Here is a 14,931-nt window from a genome sequence, read left to right on the forward strand (position 1 = left end):
GGCTGGAGAGGCACTGGCAGTGACGTGCGGTGAGGTAAATGGCTGGGGAGGTACTGGCAGTGACGTGCGGTGAGGTAAATGGCTGGGGAGGTACTGGCAGTGACGTGCGGTGAGTTAAATGACTGGAGAGGCACTGGCAGTGATGTGTGGTAAGGTATATGGCTGGGGAGGCACTGGCAGTGATGTGCGGTGAGGTAAATGGCTGGAGAGGCACTGGCAGTGACGTGCGGTGAGGTAAATGGCTGGGGAGGCACTGGCAGTGACGTGCGGTGAGGTAAATGGCTGGGGAGGCACTGGCAGTGACATGCGGTGAGGTAAATGGCTGGGGAGGCACTGGCAGTAACTTGCGGTGAGGTAAATGGCTTGGGAGGCACTGGTATTGATGTGCGGTGAGGTAAATGGCTGGGGAGGCACTTGCTAGTATCTGAGCCAGATTCACACATACAGATGTGCCCAGCTAGTTTGTTGCCATGCATTACGTGAGACACACCATGCATCTTGTGCCACACAGATTGTTTCGTAACAGAAGGTAGCGTAGCACTGGAAAAAAGTCATAAAGTGTAATACAACTTTTTGTCCACCAGGTGTCTTTTTTCCTAAACTACACAGCGCATGCGTCAGTGTTCCAATGCATTTTCTGTATCACCACCCGATGATTGACTGACAGAAGCTATGATTCGGTACACTATAGTACAGCAATCAGGGCTGTAGAAGAATGTCTAATAAAGTTTTAAAACATTACATTAGGTGTTTGAGTCCTGTACTTTTTTCTAAAAATATTTCACATGCATGCACAGGTCTGTATTAAACACTGACTGTGCGTTTGAAGCTGCACACTTGCGTCAATGTCGGCACTGTCGGCGCTGTAACAGACTATAGTGAATTCATGACTTTAGGAACTAGTAGCAGGCTCTATTTGAAAGAGAGGTCTCTATATTACAAACTGTGCGTTTTAATCTGCACACTTGCGTCAGTGTCGGCACCGTCGGCGCTGTCTCTGACTTAAACACTATAGTGAGTTCATGGCTTTAGAAACTAGCAGTCAGCTGTTTGAAAGTTGAGCTTTAATCCACACACTTGCAGCACTGTCGGCACGTCGGCGCTGTGGTGGATGCCAGCTCTGGGGGTTGTAATGGGATCTCTGGCTCATGCCCAATGGAGCCGCTCCATACACCAGTCGCGCTATGCTGTGGTGTATGGAGGCTCATAGTACACATTGCCTGCTGTAATTCACAGACGTCACATCACATACATGACAGGTGAAGCTCTTGATATGACTGGCGTGTGGGCTAGAGGTTAAGTAATCGCCTTGCTAAAGTTGGCAATAAAGTGTGTCATACATGAAAGGCGCTTACCCCAATGAACCATGGAGAGACATATGATGTATGAAAAAAAAACAATAGGGTTTATGCTACAGGTGTGTAACAAAATAGATGAATAGACAATCAATAAATCGATATACAAATCGATAAACACTGAACTGATATACAATGTGGCAGGAAATATGCCAAAAAACACATATATATTAGGGCGAGTAAAAATGCCCAGAAATGTCTTGAAAGGGCCTCTAATAAAAGTAGGCTGACTTCTCCATAACTAAAAGAAATGTTGATAAAAGCTTTAGGGATAGTGACATATAATGGGGGTTAGGAGTTGCTACCGCACTGTGATGAGGAGCCGCAGGTGTTAAATAAATGATCAAACAGAGGCACCGGTTTCCCTGCACATGGCTCCTAGGCTTTACCAGTGGTGGTGTATCTTGATAGTGGCATCAAATGTCCAGATAGCAAGGGGGTGGGCAATGCATTTCGAGATGCTTCCTGGTCTCTTCCTCAAGGCTGATACTCACCCGTGCTTGTGCTGGTCTTATTTATACTGGACGGATGTCCCAGCACTGGATTGTGGCTCTGGATCCTGTGTTCATCGATATCTGTCGCAGAGGGATGATGTCATTGTAAAGAGCCATGATGATGCATCTAGGAAATTTTGTTTTTGTCAAGGGGAAACAAACTGCAAGACTCCAGTGGCTCTAGTTTATGATCCGTTGGCCATTTTGTTGTGACTTGATGCTCCGTCAGCCATTTTGTTGTACATGAATAGGCAGTATATTACATCGGCCATTTTGTTGAAGTCAATGGGTCATTTTCTTGAAGTGTCTTAGTTAATGTTTTGCGTAAGCCATGTTGGTGAGGACTTAAAGTGTATTTTATATGAAGTTACATATTGTATGGATGTGAAACTTTACAAAAACGGCTGTCATTGTTGCTGGTCGGCTGATTCTTATCAGGGATAATAAGAAAAGAAAGTGGAAAATAAACAAGTTAGAAAAAAGGTAGAATTAGGAGATCAGTATTACAAGAACCATTTGATTTTGAAATCTAGGTTTAAACCTACTGGCACTAAGGTTTGTAATTTGAAAATGGTCTTCATCTCGGTACGGGCCAAATTCCCTTCAATTTTCCTCACTCTCCATGACCGCACACTTTATCGCCTTGCTACAGTGCTTGTCCCAGGGGTACGAGACCTGAAAAATATTTTTTTTTTTTAATTTTTATTTTTAAAATCTTCACTACAGGATTAAAAAGAAATCACTTGGTCGTGTGTCACTTCCGTCATTTATACAGATACTGTATCTGTGTTGACCAAAAAGACGCACTCCCAGCATTGCATAAAGACCAAGCTATTGAAATTCAGTATTGTTATCCAACCCATACTGAACTCAATACATTATCCACAGCTTCCCGTCACATGGCATTTCTATGCTACTTTATGCCTCTGTACTGCTGATGCACTGTGTGCACAAGACAGTGGTGTGCGATGCTGCATACACCATGTAGCACCCTGCTAGCCACGCTATGCTGTGGCATATGGAGGTTCATACTGCAGTACTGCGCATACCCAATGGGTCGGGAGTCACACACTGCAACCCAGACTATAGTGATTTCATGACTTTAGAAACTAGTATTGGGCTCTGTTTAAAAGTAGGGTCTCTATATTACCAACTAAACTGTGCGTTTGAAGCTGCATACTTGTGTCAATGTCGGCACTGTCCTAGACCGGCACTATAGTGATTTCATGACTTCAGAAACTAGTAGCGGGCTGTGTTTGAAAGAGGGGTCTCTGTATTACAAACTGACTGTGCGTTTTAATCCACACACTTGCGGCACTGTCAGCACTGTGGTGGCTGCCAGCTCTGGGGGTTGCAATGGGATCTCTGGTGCATACCCAGTGGAGCTGCTCCATACACCATGTAGTGCCCTGCTAGTCACGCTATGCTGCGGCTTATGGAAGCTCATACTGTAGTACTGCGCATTCCCAGTGGGTCGGGAGTCACACACAGTGCATCCCAGACTTAGACACTATGGTGATTCCATATCTTTAGAAACTAGTATTGGGCTCTGTTTAAAAAGTGGGGTCTTAGTATTACAAACTGACTGTGCGTTTAAAGTGCACACTTGTGGCACTGTCATCACGTCTGCGCTGTGGTGGCTGACAGCTCCGGGCCTTGCACATGGGATCTCCAGCGCATGCCGAGTGGAGCCGCACCATACGCCATGTAGCGCCATGCTAGTCATGCTATGCTGTGGTGTATTGAGTCTCATAGTACTGCGCATGCCTAGTGGAGCTGATCTTCAGTGATACAGTGCAACCAGCACTACACTGATGCACTGCGTGCTGTATACAACAGGTGCGACTGTGGGTTTGAGGTTTGGTGATCGGCTTGCAAGAGTTTGTTGCTGCTTATTACAGTGATCTACCCCTGCAACTTTGCCTGACTTAGAGGCCCCTTTGTTGCTGTATCCTGAACTTCTACAGCTGTTTCCTACAGTATCATCCTGCAGGTACTGTAAGTAATTTGCTATGGTTCACTGTGTGCTGATGTAGATGCATATTTGTGTATTGGGTTTCAATCTAGCTCACATACTGTACTTAGCAACCTTGTCCTCACGGCCATCTTGTCTACGCTTGGTGGTCAATCTTGTTTTGTTAGTCGCAATATTGCTGTGTCCGACTCAATAACTCACCCCTGTGCTGCTATAATTGTCCCCTCCATAGATGCATATTTGTGTATTGCGGGCCTGATTCAGAGCCGGACGCTATTTGCGCTTGCTCATTCAGATTAATCGAGTACATCGAAAGGCGTCTGAACTGCTCGCATTGCTTGTGGTTGGATTTTCCTACCGCAATCATGAGAACAGTTCAGGCTAAGAAACAACCAAGTGACATGGCCGATGACGCTGCTTTGTTAATTATGCACACCCTTAAAACGCCCGTTTTGACCGTTTGGCACGCCTGTGTTCGGATCACCACTCCCCGTTTTCAAGCACCTTCCCCTGTTACTACCCACAAACGCCTCATCCTGTCACTCAAATTAGCAGGCACTCGCTATTTTGCGAGCACTCGATTTCCAACTGCACTGACTGGTTGGCACATGCGCATTCCGACCCATACGCATGCGCAGTTGTGCGAACATCGCTCGGAGCGAACGAGCGGCCGCTTATGAGCGGCTCTGAATCAGGCCCTGAGTTTGCAATGAGCAGGCCACATTTCACATCTTCCCTGTTAAGTACACTGTCTCCATATGTATTATGGTTGTGCTTTCTGTCCCTATATATTCTTCTAATTTCTTTTATAAGCTGATTACTTACCTTGTCCTTACAGTACCTTATTTACTTCATACTTTTTATCTTTTACTTTCATTCTTTAATTTCATTCATTTCTCCCCCCTTCCTCCTGTCACACACCCCTGTTCATATATAACCCTATTGCGCAGCCATGCCCCATCCCCACCATAGTGCTCCCCCTCCCCACGGCCTAGTCACGAGACCGCTAACGGTCATTGCAATCGAAATTCATGGGTATTAATCAGCAGTTTTGTGCCCTTCCTTTCCTCATGGCCAAGGACAATTCTCGCAGCATTATGTCGCTGCCCCTACACTGTTTTACCCTAATGCGTAGCAGGTTCAATGTGTGCAAAGTTAGCGTGCAAGCCCGCCGCTAATGGTTCAACCCCCCCTTCCACTGGTTCCTCCACCTACATTGCCCCTTATTACAAAGAAGGCATTGCCACCATAGCCATCTGCAACGCCATCGTCACAGGTTGTGCTGCAGCTGCCAGTTTCTGCTCCTGTGCTTGATGTTGCTGTTTGTAATGCAGATGTTTCAAGTTTGCAGGTTCCTATGGTTCATGCGGTAGCAGCTGCTTCAACATCCACATCCATAGTCACAGAGGATCAGTTGTCATCATGTCAAAGTGTGGTGGCTGCACCGTGCATTGAGGGGCAGGCTTCTACATCTGCGGTCGGGGCGGCGGTCCCGTCGACATCAGGATCAGGTGAGAAGAGCATTTTGGCTAATGTTACAGCTCTGTTAACACATTCAGAGCAATCTTCTGGTTCTTCTAGCTCCCTGCCAGTATGTTCTTTGGGAAACCCAGGGCCTTATGCTAACCACCGCTAGGGGGGATTTGGAGTTCTTTTCACTTTTGCCCTCAAACAGACATAGAGGTTTTGAGTTGTTCACATCCATCTGGGTTACCCAAATTCTGTCTTGTTTCGTTTCATTTTTGGTAAATAAATCCTTATATGGGCTGTGAGCTTTTTTCACCAGGCTTAATTCTAATTTGTTATTACAGGTTGAGTCTCCCATATCCAAAATGCTTGGGACCAGGGGTATTTTGGATAATGGAATATTCCGTATTTTGGAATATTTGCATCCATCTCATAATGAAATATCTTGGGAATGGGACCCCAATATACACACAGAATGCATTTATGTGTTATATACACCTTCTACGCACAGCCTGCAGGTCATTATATACAATATTTTCAATAAATTTGTGGCTCAACCAAAGTTTGTGTACATACAGTCAGGTGCATAAATATTGGGACATTGACAGAATTGTCATATTTTGGCCTCTATTCACCACCACAATGGCTTTGAAATGAAACAAACAAGATGTGCTTTAACTGCAGACTTTCAGATTTAATTTGAGGGTAATTACATCCAAATCAGGTGAACGGTGTAGGAATTACAACGGTTTCTATATGTGCCTCCCACTTTTTAAGGGGCCAAAAGTAATGGGACTATCAACTCAAAAGCTATTTCATGGACAGATGTGGGCTATTCCCTCATTATTTCATTATCAATTAAGCAGGTAAAAGGTCTGGAATTGATTCTAGGTGTGACATTTGCATTTGGAATCAGTTGCTGTCGACTCAATATGAGATCCAAAGAGCTGTCACTATCAGTGAAGCAAGCCATCATTAGGCTGAAAAATCAAAACAAACCCATCAGAGAGATAGCAAAAACATTAGGTGTGGCCAAATCAACTGTTTGGAACATTCTTAAAAAGAAAGAACGCACTGGAGAGCTCAGCAACACCAAAAGACCCGGAAGGCCATGGAAAACAACTGTGGTGGGTGACAGAAGAATTATTTCCCTGGTGAAGAAAAACCCCTTCACAACAGTTGGCCAAATCAAGAACACTCTCCAGGAGGTAGGTGTATATGTGTCAAAGTCAACAATCAAGAGAAGACTTCACAAGAGTGGATATAGGCCCTCATTCAGAGCCGTACGCTCTGAGCAGAGCGCACGCTCTGAATGAGGGCCGGGCTCCATTTTCATGGAGCGTCCTCCTGGACGCTCGTATAGTTGTGGGTCACCACCCACAGGCTATACGAGCGTGCATTGTGATGGTCACGATGGTCGAGACCATCGCGACCATCGAATTTGCGAGCCGGAGCCTGTGGTTGAGGTTTTCAACCGCAAGCTCCGGAGTGATTTTGGCTCTATCAGAGCCAAAATCACTCCCACTGACATCACTAGTGATGTCAGTGGGCCGGCTACGGACGGGAGGCGTTCCCGTGGGAACGCCCCCGTCAGGGAGGCACGCCCCCGGCATGCCCACCAAAGGGGGCGTGCTGTAAATCAACATTGACAGCATTCCCCCTTTGATCGGACACAACGAGCGAAGGACTTTCCTTCGCTCGTCGCGTCTGGCACATGCGCACGACGGAGCTCCCTCCGTCGTGCGCATGCTCAGTCCATAACATCGACCCACTTGCGAGCGGACAGCCGCTCGCGAGTGGGTCTGAATCAGGCCCATAGAGGGTTCACCACAAGATGTAAACCATTGGTGAGCCACAAAAAACAGGAAGACCAGATTAGAGTTTGCCAAACAACATCTAAAAAAGCCATTACAGTTCTGGAACAACATCCTCTGGACAGATGAGACAAAGATCAACTTGTACCAGAGTGATGGGAAGAGAAGAGTATTGAGAAGGAAAGGAACTGCTCATGATCCAAAACATACCACCTTATCAGTGAAGCATGGTGGTGGTAGTGTCATGGCGTGGGCATGTATGGCTGCCAATGGAACTGGGTCCCTTGTATTTAAGTGTTTCGGGCAATATTATATGCTCATATTCAGTTAAATGCTTCAGAACTCATTGGACGGCGCTTCACAGTGCAGATGGACAATGACCCAAAGCATACTGCAAAAGCAACCAAAGAGTTTTTTAAGGCTAAAAAGTGGAATGTTATGCAATGGCCAAGTCAATCCCCTGACCTGAATCCGATTGAGCATGCATTTCACTTGATGAAGACAAAACTGAAGGGAAAATGCCCCAAGAACAAGCAGGAACTGAAGACATTTGCAGTAGAGGCCTGGCAGAGCATCACCAGGGATGAAACCCAGCGTCTGGTGATGTCTATGCGTTCCAGACTTCAGGCTGTAATTGCCTGCAAAGGATTTGCAACAAAGTATTAAAAAGTGAAAGTTAGATTTAGGATTGTTTAGTTTGTCCCATTACTTTTGGCCCCTTAAAAAGTGGGAGACACATATAGAAACCATTGTAATTCCTACACCGTTCACCTGATTTGGATGTAATTACCCTCAAATTAAATCTGAAAGTCTGCAGGTAAAGCACATCTTGTTTGTTTCATTTCAAAGCCATTGTGGTGGTGAATAGAGGCCAAAATATGAAAATTCTGTAAATGTCCCAATATTTATGGACCTGACTGTACATAGAATTCAGTTATGTTTCATATACACCTTATACACAGGGCATGAAGGTAATTTTATACAATATTTTTAATAATTTGTGCCTTAGAACAAGTTTGTGTACATGGGACTATCAAAAATCAAAGGTTTCATTATTTCAGTCATGTCAAAATAATTCCGTATTTCGGAATATTCCATATTTCGGAATATTTGGATATGGGAGACTCTCCCTGTAATAAATTTGGCTGTGGCCTCTTTTTCCAATTTATGCATTTGTCGTGTATTTATTTATTATTTGGTTAAAGCTTAAGAGTGGGTTGAAAATAATAAAACTATGGGTGGCTTATTAATTAAAGCTGTATACTGTAATGTACTGCTGGATGTTTTCATTAAGTACTGTACAGTATTTTCTTACTGTATTGTTGATACAGTATCAATAAATTCAGGAATCTGTACTGTACTGTATGTTTACTTTTGTAAAGTAGAGTACATGTACCTTATTGCAACAAAGTTTCATGTACTGTATGTTTTAAGTAATTTATTTTCTTACTGTAGTGTTATCAATAAATTGAAGAACCGTGTGTCTGTTTACAGTATTTATTGCAGAGTAGAGTACTGTATTGTTATAAAGTTTTATGGCCTACTACGGATTCAAAGCAGACAGCCATGGAGGATCTTGTACTATCTTTTCTGTGATTTATCGTATCATAAATATTATCTATTAGCAATAAATACAGTATCCTAAAGAAAACCTGGTCTTGTGTCATATTTCGTTTTTCAAAATCCTTATTCATTAATACTGTACAGTACTATACTGTAATATGGCACAAATGCCAATTTGGTACTGTATGCAACTTTATATATTGGGTCCTGACCCCCCAAATTATCTTGCACCATAGCAATGGTACTGTACCTCTTGCAGTGCTGCCCTCATAAATTGTGGTGCCTGGGACTAACAAAATAGAAAGGCCCCCCTGGGCTGTGGATAATGTTGGTGGAGCTGTCAACAATATACTATCTATATACTATCTGTCTACTGTATCAACCAGATCCCATAAGAAAAGACAAAACACGTTGTATAGAAATTAAAATTTGAAGAAAACTAACAAAAAAATTAAATTAAGGTCAATAGACGAAGGGGTGGGAGAGAGGCCATGCTGCATTCACCAGCATGGCATCGTTAACGATATCCCCAGATTGGGCAGCATGTACAGCCCACAGGGGATATCATTGATGACTCGAGGGAACGAGCGCGGGTGCATCATTGGTCATTTACTGCATACACACTAGACGATAGGAACAATATATCATTGAACCATATTGTTATCATTCATCAAAATCGTCTATTGTTTAAGCCCCTTAAGACAGGTCACCGAAACATACTGGGCCTGATTCAGACCCGGACGCTAAGCCGCAATTGCTCACTGCTGAAAGGGGCCGCTTATGCAAATTCCATGATCGCACTGTGTGGCGTAAGGACGCCCTCTATGTCTTAGAGAGCGACGGCAGTGAGCGAACGCTGGTTTATAAAGACGCCCACTTTCCTTTCTTAACACACGTCATCTCCAGGAAGTGTATGATTAATCGGTAAGATCGAGCGCCGTTGGAGCTGCACGCAGCACTTTAGGTAGACCCTACCCCGCCGTAAGCACTGCGATCAGTGCTGAATGAAATGCAACCAGGTGATGTGTACAATGACGCCTCCATGCTAATTATGCACACCCTTTAAACACCATTTTGATGCCCAGATATGCGTGCATTTGCACCACCACTCCCCCGTTCACAAGCACCTTCCCCTGTTACCACCCACAAAAGGCACTATCTGTCACTCAAGGTAGCGCTCAGTCTTTGTGCTATGAGCGCACAATTCCCGATCACAGTGACTGGCTCGTGCATGCAAACTGCGATGCATATGCATGCGCAAACGGGTGACAAACGCACATAGCGAGCGATCGCAGCTTAGAGTCTGGGTCTGAATCAGGCCCACTGTACAGTACTGAAAAAAAAACAAAACACAAGTACAGAAAGAATTAACGTGTAAGGAGAAGAGGTTGGAGATGGGTCTTTGGAGTACAGGAGGGAGAGAGAGACACTGTGAAAAGGAAAAAAAGGAGAGAGATAGAAGACAAGGTAGTGTATGGTACTTACGTGGCATGTAAAAGGTGGCTGGGCCCGGCTGCAGGCTCCTGGGCAGTGGGGGGCTGGGGCCCTTCAGTTTTTTGAACTGTGGAAAAAAAAACAGAATGTTACTGTTACACAAGTACAGAAAGAATTAGTGTGTAAGGAGAAGATGTTGGAGATGGGTCTTTGGAGTACAGAAGGGAGAGAGACACTGTGAAAAGGAAAAAAAGGAGAGAGATAAAGTAGAAGACAATGTAGTGTACAGTACAGCGGTGGTGGGTTCTGTGAAAAAAAAAACTTATTGTAATTTTGATACAGAAGAATTTAAAAAATGTCATACTGTAAATGGAGCCCGAGTGTACCATTACACTTTTTTGGCAGTATAAGACAAGGTGATCGAAACATACATGTACTGTACAATACTGCACTGTACTGTACTGGAAAAAACACAAGTAGTGTACAGTAAGAATTCGTGTGTAAGCAGAAAAGGTTGGAGATGGGTCTTTTGCTGCATACAGTGCACAGTAGACTTTTTAGTTGAAAGATATTGACGATAACGACATCGTTATCGTTCACATGGTTTCAGAATGACAATGTACAGTGGTGTACAGTACAGTACTTATGAGGCCTGGTAGGGTGACTGAAGGTGGCTACGGCCTCATTAAACTGCCACCTTTCTCTTCCTGTGGAAAAACAAAACACTGTAATGTACAGTAAAGTTTGATTGTAAACAATTGGACTATACCAAAAATCCTACTGTACGGAAAGTCTCTACCTGAATAACAACACAAACAAATACAGTATACTGTAGAACAAAACTAGTCTGTGAAGCTGGCATTGGGCCCAACATGGTACAGTGTGGTAAATACAGTATAATTACAGAAGGCACTGTATGCCCAAATTGTGCCACCTCACACAGAGGCTCTGTGGGCAGCACTGTCGCCACCCCACGAGCTGTGCTTTTGCCTTGCAGGGTGCAAGGATCACCACCCTGCTGCCAGAATCACTGCCCTTAGCGTACTTTGGAAGCCGTAGGCACACCCTGGAGTTTATAATTTTTAAGATTCTCTGGACAGTGCAATACTGTACTGTAGTTTAGAGGGAAGGTGAACCCTTAACCTATGCCTGACATCATAATGTCATAATGTCAGACTTGAAGGGTGCAGGGCCGGAACAGATAAACATTGTCTAGGTCGACAGTCATTAGGTCGACCAGGAAAAAAGGTTGACTGTGACTCATAGCGTGTTGCTCATTAGTGCATGTCGATCAAATGTCTGTCGGTCACGTGAGTGTGAGGTAACGACTGTCAGTCATTGTCAGTTATCCAACACCCTACAGTATAGTGTATATCACAGTAGTGCATTGTGTTTGTTACTGTACTGTATTTACTGTAATAGTACAACAATACTGTACTTACTATGCAGGAGGCATTGTCTGATCTTCTGCAGTCATGGTGAATCTCAGGCACAAGGTCTGACCATCGGTGCCACATCGCCCGGACACTGCACTGGTGGCCAGTCGTGGCCAGAATCTCTTGCCTTGCCCTAATATAGGTGAGCCTCTTCTCCTGGTTATTGGAGACAGGTCAGTCTCTCCACTTCAGCAGGAGACGAAGCTCACCTTGGGTAAATCTCCTACTCCTTGGAGCCAACTTACCCACTATAAGATGCACGATGCATGACGCACTCATGACGCATGACGCTATGTGCGTGATCATAGCATTTATCAGTACGGATACTGTACAGTATGTAGCTGCCATCTAAATCCCTTGTCACTGTGTCCTAAACACCAAAACCCAACCCTCAACACTTACCTATGTGTCTGCAGGGTGCTGGACAGTAATGGATCTACATGTACATGTACAGTAGTGCCGTCAGTATACAGTAGTTCTGCAGCATTATTGCACCACTGTTAAGACAATACTTCAAATTGCTAAAACATGCCATTGAGTATTGTGCAGTTTGGCAGCGACAGCAAGTGTGCTTCTTAAAACGCACAGTCAGTTTGTAATCCAGGGACCCCTCTTTCACTCAGACACACTACTAGTTTCTAAGACAAGAATTCACTACAGTATCTTCAAGTAGAGTTTTAGAAAGGTCAGGCTCACACATGGCAATTGGGATTTGTGATTTTTCCGAGCACACAGCTGGTTTCGGTGTCTTACTCATCTTAACAATTTTATTTTTTTTGTACCTCTCCTAAAAGCAGAGGGGCTTAAATTATCACTAGAACCATCAGTCATAAATACAGGCCAATGCCTTATCCTTTCCTTGCCACTTCCTGTAGTGAATGGCATGTTGCCAATGTTTTGTTTCTCTAAAGCTGAATTTTTTTGCTTTAACAGGGTAAAATTTTATTTTTTTAGCCTGAATTTTGGCCTGACTTAAGCCCTTGGACATCGGCCTTCATAGATGACGTTGACGGCCTTGCATCGTCTTCACATGATGGCAGCTACAACACTGGTATGTGGATCTTGCTCTCCGGTCATGTGACTGTCCTCCATACTCACTACGCACACACCCACACAAACATTTTTTTGGTGTGTTTTGGAACACTGGGGGTGAACCCCTGAAAGAAGCAGCAGCCCCTTGACAGACAGCAGCACAGCACCCCTGCGCACCTACGCCGATAACAGGTGTGGCAGACACACACAAATTTTTTTTTTTTCACACTCGGGGTGGGAGAAGAGCACCCCTGAAGGACAGAGCACACCCTGGACAACACAGCACTACAGCTATGGACAGGGCAACAGCCAGCCCCTATGGACAGGGCAACAGCCAGCCCCTGTGGACAGGGCAACAGCCAGCACCTATGGACAGGGCAACAGCCAGCCCCTATGGACAGGACAACAGCCAGCCCCTATGGACAGGACAACAGCCAGCCCGTATATGGACAGGACAACAGCCAGCCCCTATGGACAGGGCAACAGCCAGCCCCTATGGACAGGACAACAGCCAGCCCCTATGGAAAGGACAACAGCCAGCCCCTATGGACTGGACAACAGCCAGCCAGTCCTTATGGACAGGACAACAGCCAGCCAGCCTCTCTATAGACAACAGCCAGCCCCTATATGGACAACAGTAGCCAGCCCCTATGCACAGCGTCAACGTGCAACAACAACAGCACAGATCCCAGCTCCCTCCCTCTTCACTCTCCACGGCCAGAATGAAAAATGGCGGTGATCACGGGACCTTTATAGACTGCAATACCCGTGAGAATCCGACAGCGGGATGATGACGTTTTGCCTCGTTTTCAGATCCGAGTCAGGCGGGAAAACCAGAGCCGACTCGGATCTGCCTCGGATCCCCGTAGTTCGGGAGGGTTCGGTTCTCAGGGAACCGAACCACGCTCATCCCTAGTTTTTACACGGGCTAAGAGACTTGACATTATACAAAAATAACCGTTTATGCAGCATTCAAACCACTTTAAATTCCATCACAGAACCAATCATTTGTGGATTTATGTGGATACCATTTTGCCAGTCTTTTGCAAACTTTTTTAGGAATTTCGTCACTGTGTCAGTATTTTATTACTTGTTACAGATAGATACTCAGGGCCTGATTCAGCAAGGATTGCTATTCTGCTAATAAGCACGCTGCGCTGGGTTTGTAGACTTGTTGCTGGATTTCTGGGTTTTGCCCCAGACCGTGCAGTATGGAATGTCACATTACTCATTATTATGTCACATTACTCATTATTATGTCACATTAGGTCAGGTGGTGAAGTAGCTGTAATTTAGCATAACATGGAATGTCAGCTCTTTGGGATAACGCAACCCCTTAAAATAAACAACAAAACAGACATCGATGTTCCGTATGTCCCGGGTGGTACAATTCTGCAGTATTTATAATATTTACACCGTACACGGCTGAACAACCGCAGAAAGTGACTCACACAGATTAAAGGCAATCGAGCTGACGCTGACTCACAGGATAGAACTCGCCGGGTAATAAATCACAGCCAGCAAACAGGGAATGAGATTTCTGTAGCTGAGTCTCATGTTTCCTCACAATCCCCTCACACAGAAACACTGCGAGTAGCAGAAGGGCGTCAATCCTATTAGGTGCGAGTTGCTGTTTTCTCTACAAATTTATTTTGCAACCCAATTAGCAACTCGCACTGAAGGGTGATAGATAGAGAAGAAAATCTTTATTTTAAGGTTAAAATGTTGGGACACCTTGCTGAACCACTTGGAACCCCCCCCCCTAATGACTGATTAGGCAATTGGAAGTTTACAATTTTTACAATTCGATTAATTAGTCCAGTAATTACATGTAATTTTTTGGGATAAAAAAAATGGAGTCAGATTACCCCAAAATCATCTTTTTTTATTAGTTTAGGCACCCCAAATGTAATGACAGTATTTTTTAATTGAAAAATAATTGTTTTATATCATTTTTAAAAAATTTTTTAAAGTGCTCTCAAAGTACCCCAAAAATCACTATTTTTCTGCATTTTTCGTTTAATTCGTTTGAGATTAAATAAATAAATTTGCTTTTTATACTTTTTTTGCATTTAAAAAAAAAAAGCACAAATCAGCCGTTTGACACCATTTAAAAACCTTCAGTTCCCTTCCTAATGCCCACAATCAGCAATCTATATGCTCCTGCTAAGGAAAGGATCAATTTTGGGAAAGTCCAGGATGGTCTCCCCACTTTTTCATGCACATCTCTCACATTGGAGTTCGCAGTCAATTTGCAAACCTCCGCTGCGAGTACCGCGAATAGTCATTATTAAATTAATAGAGAATTATCGGGTGCGAAGTTTGTGAGTTTCATGAAACAAACTTGCAATTCACACCTAA

The sequence above is a fragment of the Taudactylus pleione genome, unplaced genomic scaffold (genome assembly GCF_031769625.1).
Source record: "Taudactylus pleione unplaced genomic scaffold, aTauple2 ptg000530l, whole genome shotgun sequence".
Taxonomy (NCBI): domain Eukaryota; kingdom Metazoa; phylum Chordata; class Amphibia; order Anura; family Myobatrachidae; genus Taudactylus; species Taudactylus pleione.